Source organism: Oncorhynchus mykiss, chromosome 18 (genome assembly GCF_057628025.1).
Source record: "Oncorhynchus mykiss isolate SJ-2025 chromosome 18, ASM5762802v1, whole genome shotgun sequence".
Lineage (NCBI taxonomy): Eukaryota > Metazoa > Chordata > Actinopteri > Salmoniformes > Salmonidae > Oncorhynchus > Oncorhynchus mykiss.
In genome coordinates this window covers 12,057,145-12,072,145 of record NC_143039.1, presented here as the reverse complement: position 1 = coordinate 12,072,145, position 15,001 = coordinate 12,057,145, and the positions used below count along the sequence as shown (strand labels likewise).

The 15,001-nt window shown below is 42.0% G+C and overlaps 1 pseudogene across 1 annotated transcript; it reads right to left on the bottom strand.

The window, feature by feature from the left end:
• Positions 1-3,907: 3,907 nt before the first annotated feature.
• On the bottom strand, positions 3,908-14,611 carry LOC149975377 (uncharacterized; annotated as a pseudogene). The gene is made up of 3 exons (XR_016488248.1): positions 14,506-14,611; positions 13,302-13,534; positions 3,908-4,873 (listed from the first exon to the last, which is right to left on the bottom strand). The product of XR_016488248.1 is annotated as an uncharacterized LOC149975377 (transcript).
• Between the last annotated feature and the right edge of the window lie 390 nt (positions 14,612-15,001).

The following is a 15,001-nucleotide window of genomic DNA, read 5'->3' as shown; positions in this document are numbered from 1 at the left end:
AAGTTGTTTTGTGCGCGTCACAAATCAAGCTTCATTGACAGCACGGCCAATGTTGAATGTTTACATTTTTAAACTAGGAAAAGAGCCCCTTAATCTTAAGGCTTGGGACCACACAGCAACTCCACTGAATAGCAGGCTAATGATTGCTTTGCAATGCTTGCAGTTAGCCACTGATTCCTTCCAAACCACTCATTGTTGAATTTGCAATTTGATGTTTATGTCCAACGGCCATATGAGCACCGATATAGCACCGTTTTATCTATAATTTCTCATTATTTTTCTTCATATGACAAAGATTAAAAAGGATTTGCCAGTAGATTGTCAACTTGATTCATGATGATGACTGCTAGCTCAGATGTTGAAAGTATGATGTTGACATGATCAGTCCAATCAAAGCGACTGTAGATATCACATGATTTGATGTTATTTTATCTGTGGACAATGACCTTGAGCCTTCTTGGATGGGATCTTCTAATGTAACTCTCTCGCAGCACCCAAGGGGCTTGAATTTTCAAGTTCTACCCTAAGACTTGGCAGTGACGTATTGTCCCCATGAATGACAGAACACTGAGCCAATCACGGCGCAAAGCTCCGTATTTTCTGTGGGCTTGCCCCACTTCCACAGAAGGCTGAAGACCTGCATTTTGGAGAATGAGCGTGAGACTTCTTGGATGGGATCTTCTAATGTAACTCTATCGCAGCACCGAAGGGGCTTGAATTTTCAAGTAGACCTGGCAGTGACGTATTGTCCCCATGAAAGACAGAACACTGAGCCAATCACGGCCTTACTCAAGAAAACAAGAGACCATTTTTGTTTGTGGATTTATTAATAACTCAATTATAAATGTTTTTTTACATTGGTTGCAAACAGATCATTTTTTTCACACTTTATCGCTATAACTGTGGGGCTCAAAACAGGTGGCTCACCTGTCCTGAATGATGGGTCGCCATTGAACTTATCTAGAACACTGCAGTCCGTCTGGGTGTTTAACCTTCCCAAGTTCCACCATGTCACCCTGCTCCTCCGTACATTCCACTGGCGTCCAGCCGAAGCTCACATCCACTACAAGACAATGGTGTTTACTTACGGTGCAGCAAGAGAAACTGCCACATCTCTACCTTCAGGCTCAAACCCGAGCACTCAGGTCTGCCACCTCTGGACTCAAAGCCGTCCCACTGCTACAGGAGGTCAAGCTCCCTCTCAGCCCAGACAAAGAACTTCTCTGTCCTGGCACCCCAATGGTAGCACCAGCTTCCTTCTGATGCTAGGACAGCAGAGTACCTGCCCATCTGCCCGAAATGGTCTGAAACCCTACGTCTTTAAAGAGTACCCCCCCCCCCACAAAATACAAATAATAATAATACAAATAATAATAATAATAATAATAATGTGACACTGACCAATTGAGGAGAAATGTGTTTACTGTGATATGTGGTTGTCTCACCTGGCTATCTTAAGATGAATGTACTTAATGTGGTGGTGACATCACAGGGTCAGAGAGAACACCTGACTGTAGTCATACAAAAACACTCCGGGCACTCAGCCAATAAGAACCATTCATACTGTCAGATCTAATATGAAGAACTGAATACAACCATAAGAACCATTCATACTGTCAGATCTAATATGAAGAACTGAATACAACCATAAGAACCATTCATACTGTCAGATCTAATATGAAGAACTGAATACTAAAGAGAAGAAGAGGTTGACCAGTACATATTCATGTAACTTTATTTTTCATTGGCAGATCAATAAAGTTTGCTTCAATGCAGTTATCCAAACACATTCATGATCAGTAACTAAAATAAGTCATCTAGTTTGAAAGACAATTAATAAACACATGGATTCATTTCATAAACTGTGTATCATTAAATAAAGTTGTAAAATAATCCTGCCAAACTAATGGTGAAAAGTGATCATCACACCATCTCAATCTGATACATGTTAGGGGCGGAAGGTAGCCTCGTGGTTGGAGCGTTGGGCCAGTAACCAAAAGGTCCCCGAGCTGACAAGGTAAAACTCTGTTGTTCTGCCTCTGAACAAGGCATTTAACCCACTGTTCCTAGGCCATCATTGTAAATAAGAATTAGTTCTTAACAGACTTGGCTAGTTAAATAAAGGTTCAAAAAATGTTTTTTAAAGAAGTGTCTACTAGCTCAATCCCACAGAATAATGCAGAGGGACAACTTGGTCTCAGAGCAAAACGTATTATGTATTACAAAAACATCCGTGACACTACATTTAGTATGTTAGGTTACATTACAATACCAATATAAACTGAACTGAAATATAAACTAAACATGTAAAGTGTTGGTTTCATGAGCTGAAATAAAACATTCCAGCAATGTTCCATGTGCAGAAAAAGCTAATTTTATCTCAAATGTTGTGCACAACTTAGTTACTATCCCTGTTCGTGAGCATTTCAGCCTTTGTCAAGATATTCCATCAACCTGACAGGTGTGGCATATCAAGATGCTGATAAAACAGCATTATCATTACACAAGTGCACCTTGTGCTGGGGGACAATACAAGGCCACACAACACAATGTCACATATATCTCAAGTTCAGGGAATGTGCAATTGCATGATGACTGCAGGAGAGAATTCAATATGTATATCTCTACCATAAGCCACCTCTAACGTCCTTTTAGAGAATTTGGCAGTACATCCAACCGGCCTCACAACTGCAGATCACATGTAACCACAGCAGCCCAGGACCTCTTCACCTGCAGGATTGTCTGGGAGGGGGCTGAGTAGTATTTCTGTCTGTAATCAAGACCTTTTGTGGGGAAAAACTCATGCCGATTGAATGGGCCTGGCTCCCAAGTGGGCCTATGCCCTCCCAAGTCCCACCCATGGCGGAGCCCCTGCCCAGTCATGTGAAATCCATAGATTATGGCCTCTTATTTAAAATGACTGATTTCCTTATACAAACTATAAATCTTTGAAATTGTTGTGTTTAAATTGTTCAGTATAATACGATTTCTAGGAAGTATCGTATGTTACGAATTACAATTCTTACGTTATTTTACGCATTGCTATTCATACAATATGTTACGAACTTGTAATATGTATGATATGCTAACATACTAAGTAATAGCTAAAAAGTAGTAAGTAGTTGCAAAGTTGCATGCTAAGCTAACATGCTAAGTAATAGCTATAAAGTAGTAAGTAGTTACAAAGTTGCTGATTAGCTAAAATGCTACAGTCCTCCTTGATGAGATTCTAAACACAGCAGCCTTTGGCTAGAAGTTTGAGTTAAACGCCCACCCTTCCACAGAGCAGGAGTAAGACTTCTCTCCTGTGTGACTACATTGGTGTGTTAAGTTGCTATGGTGAGAGAAACTCACCCAAAAGTCAGAGCAGACGTAAGCAGGCTTCTCTCATGCGTGTGTTCTCTGATGAACTATTAGCTTTGTTGCTGTTTTGAAGCATTTTACACAAACAGAGCAGGAGTATGGCTTCTCTCCTTTATGTATATGTTGGTGTGTGTTTAAGGTATCCAGTCGAGAGAATCTCACCCCACAGTCAGAACAGGAGTAAGGCTTCTCTCCTGTACGTGTTCCCCGATGAACTTTTAGCTTAGTTGATGTTGTGAAGCATTTACACAGTCAGAGCAGTAATAAGGCTTCTCTCCTGTGTGTGTAATCTGATGAACTGTTAGCAAAGTTGATGTTTTGAAGCATTTTCCACAGTCAGAGCAGGAGTATGGCTTCTCCCCTGTATGTTTACGTTCATGTGATTTTAAGTTGGAAAGTTGCGAGAAACTAGTTCCACAGTCAGAGCAGACGTAAGGCTTCTCTCCTGTGTGTGTTCTCTGATGAACTTTGAGCTTATTTGATGTTTTAAAACTTTTTCCACAGTCAGAGCAGGAATAAGGCTTCCCTCCTGTGTCTGTTCTCTGATGAACTGTTAGCACAGTTGATGTTTTGAAGCATTTTCCACAGTCAGAGCAGGAGTATGGCTTCTCCCCTGTATGTATACGTTCATGTGATTTTAAGTTGGAAAGTTGCGAGAAACTAGTTCCACAGTCAGAGCAGACATAAGGCTTCTCTCCTGTGTGTGTTCTCTGGTGAACTTTAAGCTTATTTGATGTTTTAAAACCTTTTCCACAGTCAGAGCAGGAGTAAGGCTTCTCTCCTGTGTGTGTTTTCTGATGAAATTTTAGATCAGTTGATGTTGTGAAGCATTTTCCACAGTCAGAGCAGGAGTAAGGCTTCTCTCCTGTGTGTGTTCTCTGATGAACTTTGACCTCTTTTGATGTTTTAAAACATTTTCCACAGTCAGAGCAAGAATAAGGCTTCTCTCCTGTGTGTGTTCTCTGATGAACTTTTAGATCAGTTGACGTTGTGAAGTATTTTCCACAGTCAGTGCAGGAGTAAGGCTTCTCTCCTGTGTGTATACGTTGGTGTGTTTTTAAGGTGCCCAGACGAGAGAAACTCACCCCACAGTCAGAGCAGACGTAAGGCTTCTCTCCTGTATGTATACGTTCATGTGATTTTAAGTGGGAAAGTTGAGAGAAACTAGTTCCACAGTTAGAGCAGACGTAAGGCTTCTCTCCTGTGTGTGTTCTCTGATGAGCTTTTAGCTCATTTGATGATTTAAAACTTTTTCCACAGTCAGAGCAGGAGTATGGCTTCTCTCCTGTGTGTGTTCTCTGATGACGTTTTAGCACCCTTGATGTTTTGAAGCATTTTCCACAGTCAGAGCAGGAGTAAGGCTTCTCTCCTGTGTGTGTTTTTAGGTGTATTTTTAGCTTTGATAGAAATGGGAAAATCTCTTCACAATGTGGGCAGAGATGAGACCTCTTAGCTCTCTGATCTTCCTGCTGTTGCTCCCTGGATGTAGAGAATGTCTCAACATGGTCTCCTGTGTGAACAACATCAGCAGAACCAGTCAGTTGGTGTGATATACATGTCAATCAAATGTATTTTATGAAGCCCTTTTTACATCAGTAGTTGTCACAAAGTGCTTAACAGAAACCCAGCCTAAAATCCCCAAAGAGCAAGCAATGCAGATGTAGAAGCACTGTGGCCACAAACAACTCCCTAGAAAGTAGGAACCAAGGAAGAAACCGAGAGAGGAACCAGGCTCAGAGCGGTGACCAGTCCTCTTCTGGCCATACCGGGTGACTTGTAGCCTAGTGGTTAGAGCAACCGAAAGGTTGCAAGATCGAATCCCTGAGCTGACGAGGTAAAAATCTGTCGTTCTTCCCCTGAATAAGGCAGTTAACCCACTGTTCTTAGGCCATCATTGAAAATAAGAATTTGTTCCTAACTGACTTGCCTAGTTAACCTGTTTGGGTGCATGTCCAAACGCTAGCAGGACACCTACGACAACATCTGGTGAAATTGCAGAGCGTGAAATTCAAAATACAAAAATCGTAATGTTAAACATTCATGAAAATACAAGTATCTTACATCATTTAAATGCTTCTTGTTAATCCAACTGCGTTGTCAGATTTCAAAAAGGCTTTATGGAGAAAGCATACTATGCGATTATCTGAGGACAGCTCCCCACGTCAAAATACTTTTTCAACCAGCACAGGCATCACAGGCGTCACAAAATCACAGACAGCATTTAAAAAAAATCACTTACCTTTGAAGATCTTCCTCTGATTGCAATCCCAAGGGTCCCAGCTACACAATGAATGGTTGTTTTGTTCGATAAAGTCTTTCATTATATCCCAAAAATGTCAGTTTAGATGGCGCGCTTGATTCAGTAATTCACTCGTTCAACATGCACACAAACTAATCCTAAAGGTTACCGGTAAAGATCGTCCAAAAAAGTCAAACGAAGTTTCCAATTAATCCTCAGGTATTCTAATATGTAAATAAACAATAATATTTAAGATGGAGAATAGTGTGTTTAATAGCGAAGACAAATAATGAAGAGCGCACTCTCGTTGATGCGCACAACATGACTACTTTTCTAATGGGGGACACCTTGGAAAAACTACAAATACTTGTTCATTTTTCAAAAAACAAGCCTGAAACTCTTTCTAAAGACTGTTGACATCTAGTGGAAGCCATAGGAACTGCAATCTAGGTCCTATCGATTTGCATATCCCATAGGCAAGCATTGAAAAAAACGGTGACCTCAAATAAAAAATGTCCTCAGGTTTTTGCCTGACATATCAGTTCTGTTATACTCACAGACAGTGTTTTCTATCCAATGCTATCAAGTATATTGATATCCTAGCTCCTGGGCAGTTTACAGGCAGTTTACTTTGGGCACGTCAGTCATCCAAAATTCCGGGACAATAACAGGTATGCTAAGAAAGTTAAATAACGGTTAAAAAATATAAATACACTACCATTAGTGGTGAAATAAATGAATCAATTATAAAGTTTGGGGTCACTTACAAATGTCCATGATTTTGAAAGAAAAGCACAATTTTTGTCCATTCACATAAATGTCAAATTGATCAAAAATACAGTGTTGACATTGTTAATGTTGTAAATTACTATTGTAGCTGGAAACGGCTGAAGATCTCGTACAACGCTGTGTTCTACTCCCTTCACAGAACAGCGCAAACTGGCTCTAACCAGAATAGTGTCTCGAAGGCCAGCATCCCGGAGTCGTCTCTTCACTGTTGACGTTGAGACTGGTGTTTTGCGTGTACTATTTAATGAAGCTGCCAGTTGAGGACTTGTGAGACGTCTGTTTCTCAAACTAGACACTCTAAAATACTTGTCCTCTTGCCCAGTTGTGCATCGGGGCCTCCCACTCCTCTTTCTATTCTGGTTAGAGCCAGTTTGTGCTGTTCTGTGAAGGGAGTAGTACACAGCGTTGTACAAGATCTTCAGTTTCTTGGCAATTTCTCACCTGGAAGAGCCTTCATTTCTCAGAACAAGAATACGAGTTTCAGAAGAAAGGTCTTTGTTTCTGGCCATGTTGAGCCTGTAATCGAACAGAGAAATGACCCAGATACTCAACTAGTCTTAAAAAGGACCGTTTTATTGCTTCTTTAATCAGCACCACAGTTTTCAGCTTTGCTAACATAATTGCAAAAGGGTTTTGTAATGATCAATTAGCCTTTTAAAATCATAAACTTGGATTAGCTAACACAACATGCCATTGGATCACAGGAGTGATGGTTGCTGATAATGGGCCTCTGTACACCTATGTAGATATTCCATATCTATCTGTTTCCAGCTACAATAGTCATTCTGTGCAGCGCATAACGAGACGTAGGCCTATCCTCAACCAATCATATTTCTCAAATCCTTTTCAGGGTAAATTCCAGCCGACCATGGAGAGAACAGTAATGGCTAACTGAAAAACATATATAAATATAACATGTAAAGTGTTGGTCCCATGTTTCATGAGCTGAAATAAAATCTTTGAAATTTTCTAACACGCATAAAAACCTTATTTCTCTAAAATTGTGTGCACAAATATGTTTACATCCCTGTTAGTGAGCATTTCTCCTTTGCCAAGATAATCCATCCACCTGACAGGTGTGGCATATCAAGAAGCTGATTAAACGGCATAATCATTACACAGTTGCACCTTGTGCTGGGAACAATAAAAGGACACTTTAAAAGGTACAGTTTTTTTTCCAGAGAATTGAATGTTAATTTCTCTACCATAAGCTGCCTCCAATGTCCTATTAGAGTATTTGGCAGTACATCCAACCGGCCTCACAATTGAAGACCACGTGTAACAACGTCAGCCCAGGACCTGAGGTGGGTCTGGCTGCCAAGTGGGTGGGCCTATGCCTTCCAAGGCCCACCCATGGCTGCACCCCTGCCCAGTCATCTGAAATCTACAGGTTAGGGCCTAATTAATTTCAATTGACTGATGTCATTGTTATATATATAAAAAAACAGCCAAACATGTTCTCTAGTTTCTGTGTCACCAAATGTTGAACGAGACAAAAGAGTACGAATTGATAGGTGAGCATCAATCACTAGTTCAGTGCAGCAGACTGCAGGGGTGTAGTGCTGCAAGAGTGATGAGCCGCCACAATGGTGTTTGTTTAGTAGTTAGATCAATGTCTTGGACGATCACCTAATGATTAATGAGCAGTCCAATAACCAAATATTATAGCATAACATTACTGTTACAACAAAAACAACACCGATTTTCTTAGGAGATTTTAGGATGGTTTGCTGAATCGTCCCAAACTCAACATCGCGCCATTAGGCAGAATGTGCTTTGATTAAAACAAAATACAGGAAGTCGATATAATTTAACACCATCTGCTCTAATTTTCTAACTAAACAGTAATTCAAGAAGATTTAAATGCATATTCCCATGAAATTGATTGAGATCAAACGATTGGCATGCAGACGCAGCTTGGTCATTTCACTGGTAAAACGTGAAGAATTATCATTCAATATTGACAGTCATGATGCCTTGGCCTATTTTGAAATGAGGTATGCCTAACTTGGTGATGGAGGGTATTAAACATGTTCAACGTTCTTGAGACAATGTGTGGGCAAAGGCAGGAGTTACAAGTTTTTAAAAATGTTGCTTCGCTGTTCAGGGATGTGTGATGTCGGAATGACAGAATTCAACCTAGCAATAGACTGGTCATAACTTATAGAGGTCTAATTTAGAGGTTGACCGATTAATCAGAATGGCCGATTAATTAGGGCCGATTATTTAGGGCCGATTTCAAGTTTTCATAACATTCAGACAACACATTTTTTTTTAACCTTTATTTAACCAGGTAGGTAAGTTGAGAACAAGTTCTAATTTACAATTGCGACCTGGCCAAGATAAAGCAAAGCAGTTCGACACATACAATGACACAGAGTTACACATGGAGTAAAACAAACATACAGTCAATAATACAGTATAAACAAGTCTATATACGATGTGAGCAAATGAGGTGAGAAAAGGGAGGTAAAGGCAAAAAAAGGCCATGGTGGCAAGGTAAATACAATATAGCAAGTAAAACACTGGAATGGTAGATTTGCAGTGGAAGAATGTGCAAAGTAGAAATAAAAATAATGGGGTGCAAAGGAGCAAAATAAATTAAATAAATAAATAAAATTAATACAGTAGGGAAAGAGGTAGTTGTTTGGGCTAAATTATAGGTGGGCTATGTACAGGTGCAGTAATATGTGAGCTGCTCTGACAGTTGGTGCTTAAAGCTAGTGAGGGAGATAAGTGTTTCCAGTTTCAGAGATTTTTGTAGTTTGTTCCAGTCATTGGCAGCAGAGAACTGGAAGGAGAGGCGGCCAAAGAAAGAATTGGTTTTGTGGGTGACCAGAGAGATATACCTGCTGGAGCGTGTGCTACAGGTGGGTGCTGCTATGGTGACCGGCGAGCTGAGATACCTAGCAGGGTCTTGTAGATGACATGGAGCCAGTGGGTTTGGCGACGAGTATGAAGCGAGGGCCAGCCAACGAAAGCGTACAGGTCGCAATGGTGGGTAGTATATGGGGCTTTGGTGACAAAACAGATTGCACTGTGATAGACTGCATCCAATTTGTTGAGTAGAGTGTTGGAGGCTATTTTGTAAATGACATCGCCGAAGTCAAGGATCAGTAGGATAGTCAGTTTTACGAGGGTATGTTTGGCAGCATGAGTGAAGGATGCTTTGTTGCGAAACAGGAAGCCAATTCTAGATTTAACTTTGGATTGGAGATGTTTGATGTGGGTCTGGAAGGAGAGTTTACAGTCTAACCAGACACCTAGGTATTTGTAGTTGTCCACGTATTCTAAGTCAGAGCCGTCCAGATGTCATCTGGTTGCTGCGGAAAAGGAGGAGTTCAAAAGGGGGGTAGCCGATGTGAAACGGCTAGCGCTTTAGAGGTGGTGCGCACGAATAGCGTTTCAATCGGTGACGTCACTGAGACCTTGAAGTAGTGGTTCCCCTTACCCTGAGACCTTGAAGTAGTGGTTCCCCTTGCTCTGAGACCTTGAAGTAGTGGTTCCCCTCGCCCTGAGACCTTGAAGTAGTGGTTCCCCTTGCTCTGAGACCTTGAAGTAGTGGTTCCCCTTGCTCTGAGACCTTGAAGTAGTGGTTCCCCTCGCCCTGAGACCTTGAAGTAGTGGTTCCCCTCGCTCTGAGACCTTGAAGTAGTGGTTCCCCTCGCCCTGAGACCTTGAAGTAGTGGTTCCCCTTGCTCTGAGACCTTGAAGTAGTGGTTCCCCTCGCTCTGAGACCTTGAAGTAGTGGTTCCCCTTGCTCTGAGACCTTGAAGTAGTGGTTCCCCTTACCCTGAGACCTTGAAGTAGTGGTTCCCCTTGCTCTGAGACCTTGAAGTAGTGGTTCCCCTCGCCCTGAGACCTTGAAGTAGTGGTTCCCCTTGCTCTGAGACCTTGAAGTAGTGGTTCCCCTTACCCTGAGACCTTGAGGTAGTGGTTCCCCTCGCTCTGAGACCTTGAAGTAGTGGTTCCCCTTACCCTGAGACCTTGAAGTAGTGGTTCCCCTTGCTCTGAGACCTTGAAGTAGTGGTTCCCCTTGCTCTGAGACCTTGAAGTAGTGGTTCCCCTCGCTCTGAGACCTTGAAGTAGTGGTTCCCCTTACCCTGAGACCTTGAAGTAGTGGTTCCCCTTGCACTGAGACCTTGAAGTAGTGGTTCCCCTTGCTCTGAGACCTTGAAGTAGTGGTTCCCCTTACCCTGAGACCTTGAAGTAGTGGTTCCCCTTGCTCTGAGACCTTGAAGTAGTGGTTCCCCTTACCCTGAGACCTTGAAGTAGTGGTTCCCCTTACCCTGAGACCTTGAAGTAGTGGTTCCCCTTGCTCTGAGACCTTGAAGTAGTGGTTCCCCTTACCCTGAGACCTTGAAGTAGTGGTTCCCCTTACCCTGAGACCTTGAAGTAGTGGTTCCCCTTACCCTGAGACCTTGAAGTAGTGGTTCCCCTTGCACTGAGACCTTGAAGTAGTGGTTCCCCTTACCCTGAGACCTTGAGGTAGTGGTTCCCCTCGCTCTGAGACCTTGAAGTAGTGGTTCCCCTTACCCTGAGACCTTGAAGTAGTGGTTCCCCTTGCTCTGAGACCTTGAAGTAGTGGTTCCCCTTGCTCTGAGACCTTGAAGTAGTGGTTCCCCTCGCTCTGAGACCTTGAAGTAGTGGTTCCCCTTACCCTGAGACCTTGAAGTAGTGGTTCCCCTTGCACTGAGACCTTGAAGTAGTGGTTCCCCTTGCTCTGAGACCTTGAAGTAGTGGTTCCCCTTACCCTGAGACCTTGAAGTAGTGGTTCCCCTTGCTCTGAGACCTTGAAGTAGTGGTTCCCCTTGCCCTGAGACCTTGAAGTAGTGGTTCCCCTTGCTCTGAGACCTTGAAGTAGTGGTTCCCCTTGCTCTGAGACCTTGAAGTAGTGGTTCCCCTTGCTCTGAGACCTTGAAGTAGTGGTTCCCCTTGCTCTGAGACCTTGAAGTAGTGGTTCCCCTCGCTCTGCAAGGGCTGTGGCTGTTGTAGTTATTGTTACATATAGAGACAGATATGACACTATTGAGCAAAGATAGGTGTACATTAGACCACAAACAGAAAGCGGACAGGAAACCAAAGATTAAACAGACATAAGTGTAATGGCCGAAGCCATACGTGCTTTACTGTGCATAAGGGCTTAGGGCAAAGAGGAGGAGGTGACCCTTAAATACATTATCTATTATGGAAGGAGCAGGACATCATTATAAAGATTAGATAGAGAGGAACAAACATAAGTGCTTAGGTTAAAGGCCATAAGTGCTTAGGGTAAGATAGACATATTAATTTTAGGACACGAGAAGGTCCTGCCACCATTGTAATCTAATCAAGAGCGGATACAGGCGAGCACGAAGAGGAGGTGGCGTTATTAGGCATGAACATGGAGGAAGCCTGGACTGAAAGATAATGGTGGCCGATGAGCTGAGGGAAGTAACTCCATTAACATATGGAATGGACTCATATACTGTGTGTGTATAAAGACAGAGCCAGTGCTCTGGAAAAGGGTGTGTTCCGCAGACCATCTAGCCTGATATGTTTGTATTAAAAGCCTATATTGAATTCACAAGTTCTTGTAAGTGTTATATTTTGTAACGATCCTCCACGACACGGCTTTTGTGGAGCGATGGGTAACGATGCTTCGAGGGTAACTGTTGACGTGTGCAGAAGGGTCCCTGGCTCGCGCCCGGGTCGGGGCGAGGGGACGGACTAAAGTTATACTGTTAAAAATCCAGAGCCGATGTCAACCAGGCAAGTCAGTTAAGAACACGTTCTTATTTTCAATGATGGTCTAGGAACAGTGGGTTAACTACCTGTTCAGGGGCAGAACAACAGATGTTTACCTTGTCAACACCGGGATTTGTTTTTGCAACCTTCCGGTTTCTAGTCCAACGCACTAACCACCTGCCTTATATTGCACTCCACGAGGAGCCTGCAGGCTGACTACCTGTTACGCGAGGGCAGCAAGAAGCCAAGGTAAGATGCTAGCTAGCATTAAACTTATAAAAAACAATCAAATCTTCACATAATCACTAGTTAAGTACACATGGTTGATGATATTACTAGTTTATCTAGTGTGTCCTGCGTTGCATATAATCGATGCGGTGCCCATTAATTTCTCATCGAATCACAGCCTACTTCGCCAAACGGGTGATGATTTAGCACTGTCGTTGCACCAAACCTACCCATGAATATCAATGCATTTCTTTAAAATCAATACACAAGTATATATTTTTAAACCTGCATATTTAGTTAATATTGCCTGCTAACATGAATTTATTATAACTATGGAAATTGTGTCACTTCTCTTGCGTTCCGTGCAGTCAGGGCATATGCAGCAGTTTGGGCCGCCCGGCTCGTTGCGAACTGTGTGAAGATTATTTATTCCTACCAAAGACCGTAATTATTTTGCCAGAATATACATAATTATGACATAACATTGAAGGTTGTACAATGTAGCAGCAATATTTAGACTGATGGATGCCACCTGTTAGATAAAATACGGAACGGTTCCGTATTTCACTGAAAATAATAAACGTTTTGTTTTCGAAATTATATTTTCCAGATTCGACCATATTAATGACCAAAGGCTCATATTTCTGTGTGTAATTATGTTATAATTAAGTCTATGATTTGATGTTTGATAGAGCAGTCTGACTGAGCGATGGTAGGCAGCAGCAGGCTCGTACGCATTCATTAAAACAGCACTGTCGTGCGTTTTGCCAGCAGCTCGCCCTGAGACTTGGAGTAGTTGTTCCCCTTGCTCTGCATTATCTCATTATTACAAATAAATAAATAAAATTGGCCGATTAATCGGTATCGGCTTTTTTGGTTGTCCAATAATCGGTATCAGCGTTGAAAAATCATAATCGGTTGACCTCTGATTTAGAAAGATAGAACCAGCTCTTACCATGACTAACAGTTGTCCTAATCTTCTCCTCCTCTTCTTCATCTTTAATGTTGACATTCAGCTCCAGTGTTTGACTGCAGTCTTCCAGCTTCACTGATGCCATCTCTGGATCCTGCAGAGCAAACTGGGCTCCACTGTCACAATCAGGACCCAGTGACTGTAGGTTTGGACTCAGTGTGGAAGGAGAGAGGCAGGTTGGGTTTGTCCTCACTGTTGATGTTACCGGCCTCAGACTTGATCGGAGTCAGCCTGTAGTAATAAAGAGAAACATACAAAAGTTATTGTCTTCACAGTTCTGGCGCTTTCTTTATTCTCTATTAATTATGTCATTTCAATAGATCAGGTAGCTAAGCATTGACAGAACATTAAATAATTTCCCATTAGACAAAGTGCACACTTTAAATTACACAACGTTAGTACACTTAACCTATAGATTTCCTGAATTAAAATAAATGACTCAAAAACCATTTAGTACAAGGTTGCAGTACGTTTTAGGCAGCACTATGTACTATTTTCCTGAATAACCTGGTCTTCACTGTATTATTTCACTCAGAAACAAATTATTATTTCCCGTTCACACCATAGTAACATTTATAGCTAAAGATAAATACAACTGAATGTGTCTGAATATTAGTACACATGTAGACAACTGATACATTCAGCGAGCGCCAAGTCAAGTCTGGGACCAAAAGGCTCCTGAACAGCTTCAACTCCCAAGACATCAGACTGCTGAACAGTTAATCAAATGGCCACCCAGACAACTTGTATTGACCCCGTTAATTACTTATGTTTGCACTGGCTATATGGACACTCGCATATTCTACACTGACACTCCCTCCCACACACACACACACAGTAGTGCAACAGTGAAATTGTCTCCCTCTCTCATGCACCCGCACTGCTTGCACTGAAGTCCGTTGACGCCGATACAAAACCAATAACACGTCAAACGAACTCAGAAATCTCAAAGAAATGTGGTTTATTTAGTTATCTTGACGAGATATCGTACATTCACTCAGACAAACCCAAAGTATCTAGCTAACTTATGTGACTTGTAAAATAGTTTAATCACGTTCTTCACTCACTCGGTTTGACAGAAAAACAACACATACAATTAAAACCTTTACCAAACGTGATGATACCGATTTGTTAGCTAGAATTTGATGACATGTTCTTTCCAACGTTTGAACACGCTATTACGTACCTGTAGCCATACATTTAAAACGGAGACAAAAGTTATCATATTAACATCAAGAGTTCTGGCGCTTTCTTTATTCTGAAGAATGGCGTGCGCTTGCCCGGAAGTTCCTGTTTCGTTCACACAAATGTAATGTGTATGTGTCCACCTACTGTACAGTTAGTGAACTGCGGGGGGAAAAGTCATGTCCATTCCAGAAAAGCGGGTAAAACGACATCAGACAAAATACGAAAATGGATCAATCAAAAAACCCTCTCACTCCTTCTGTCACAGTCCAAATCACACCCCTACACAGTCTCAGGGGCCCGAGAGTGGGGAATTTCTTCATTCCCGGCAATGCTTCGGCAGTTATTTACAAAAACCTTTCAGCCGCACATACAATTATATCCAGTTTCTTAAACGTCTTGTTCGTTTGGGCAGGACAATTAATCACCTGCGTAATAAATGCCACAAAATCCACCTTCGTCACAAATCAGTGTATCAGTATCCCTCAACTGGTGAA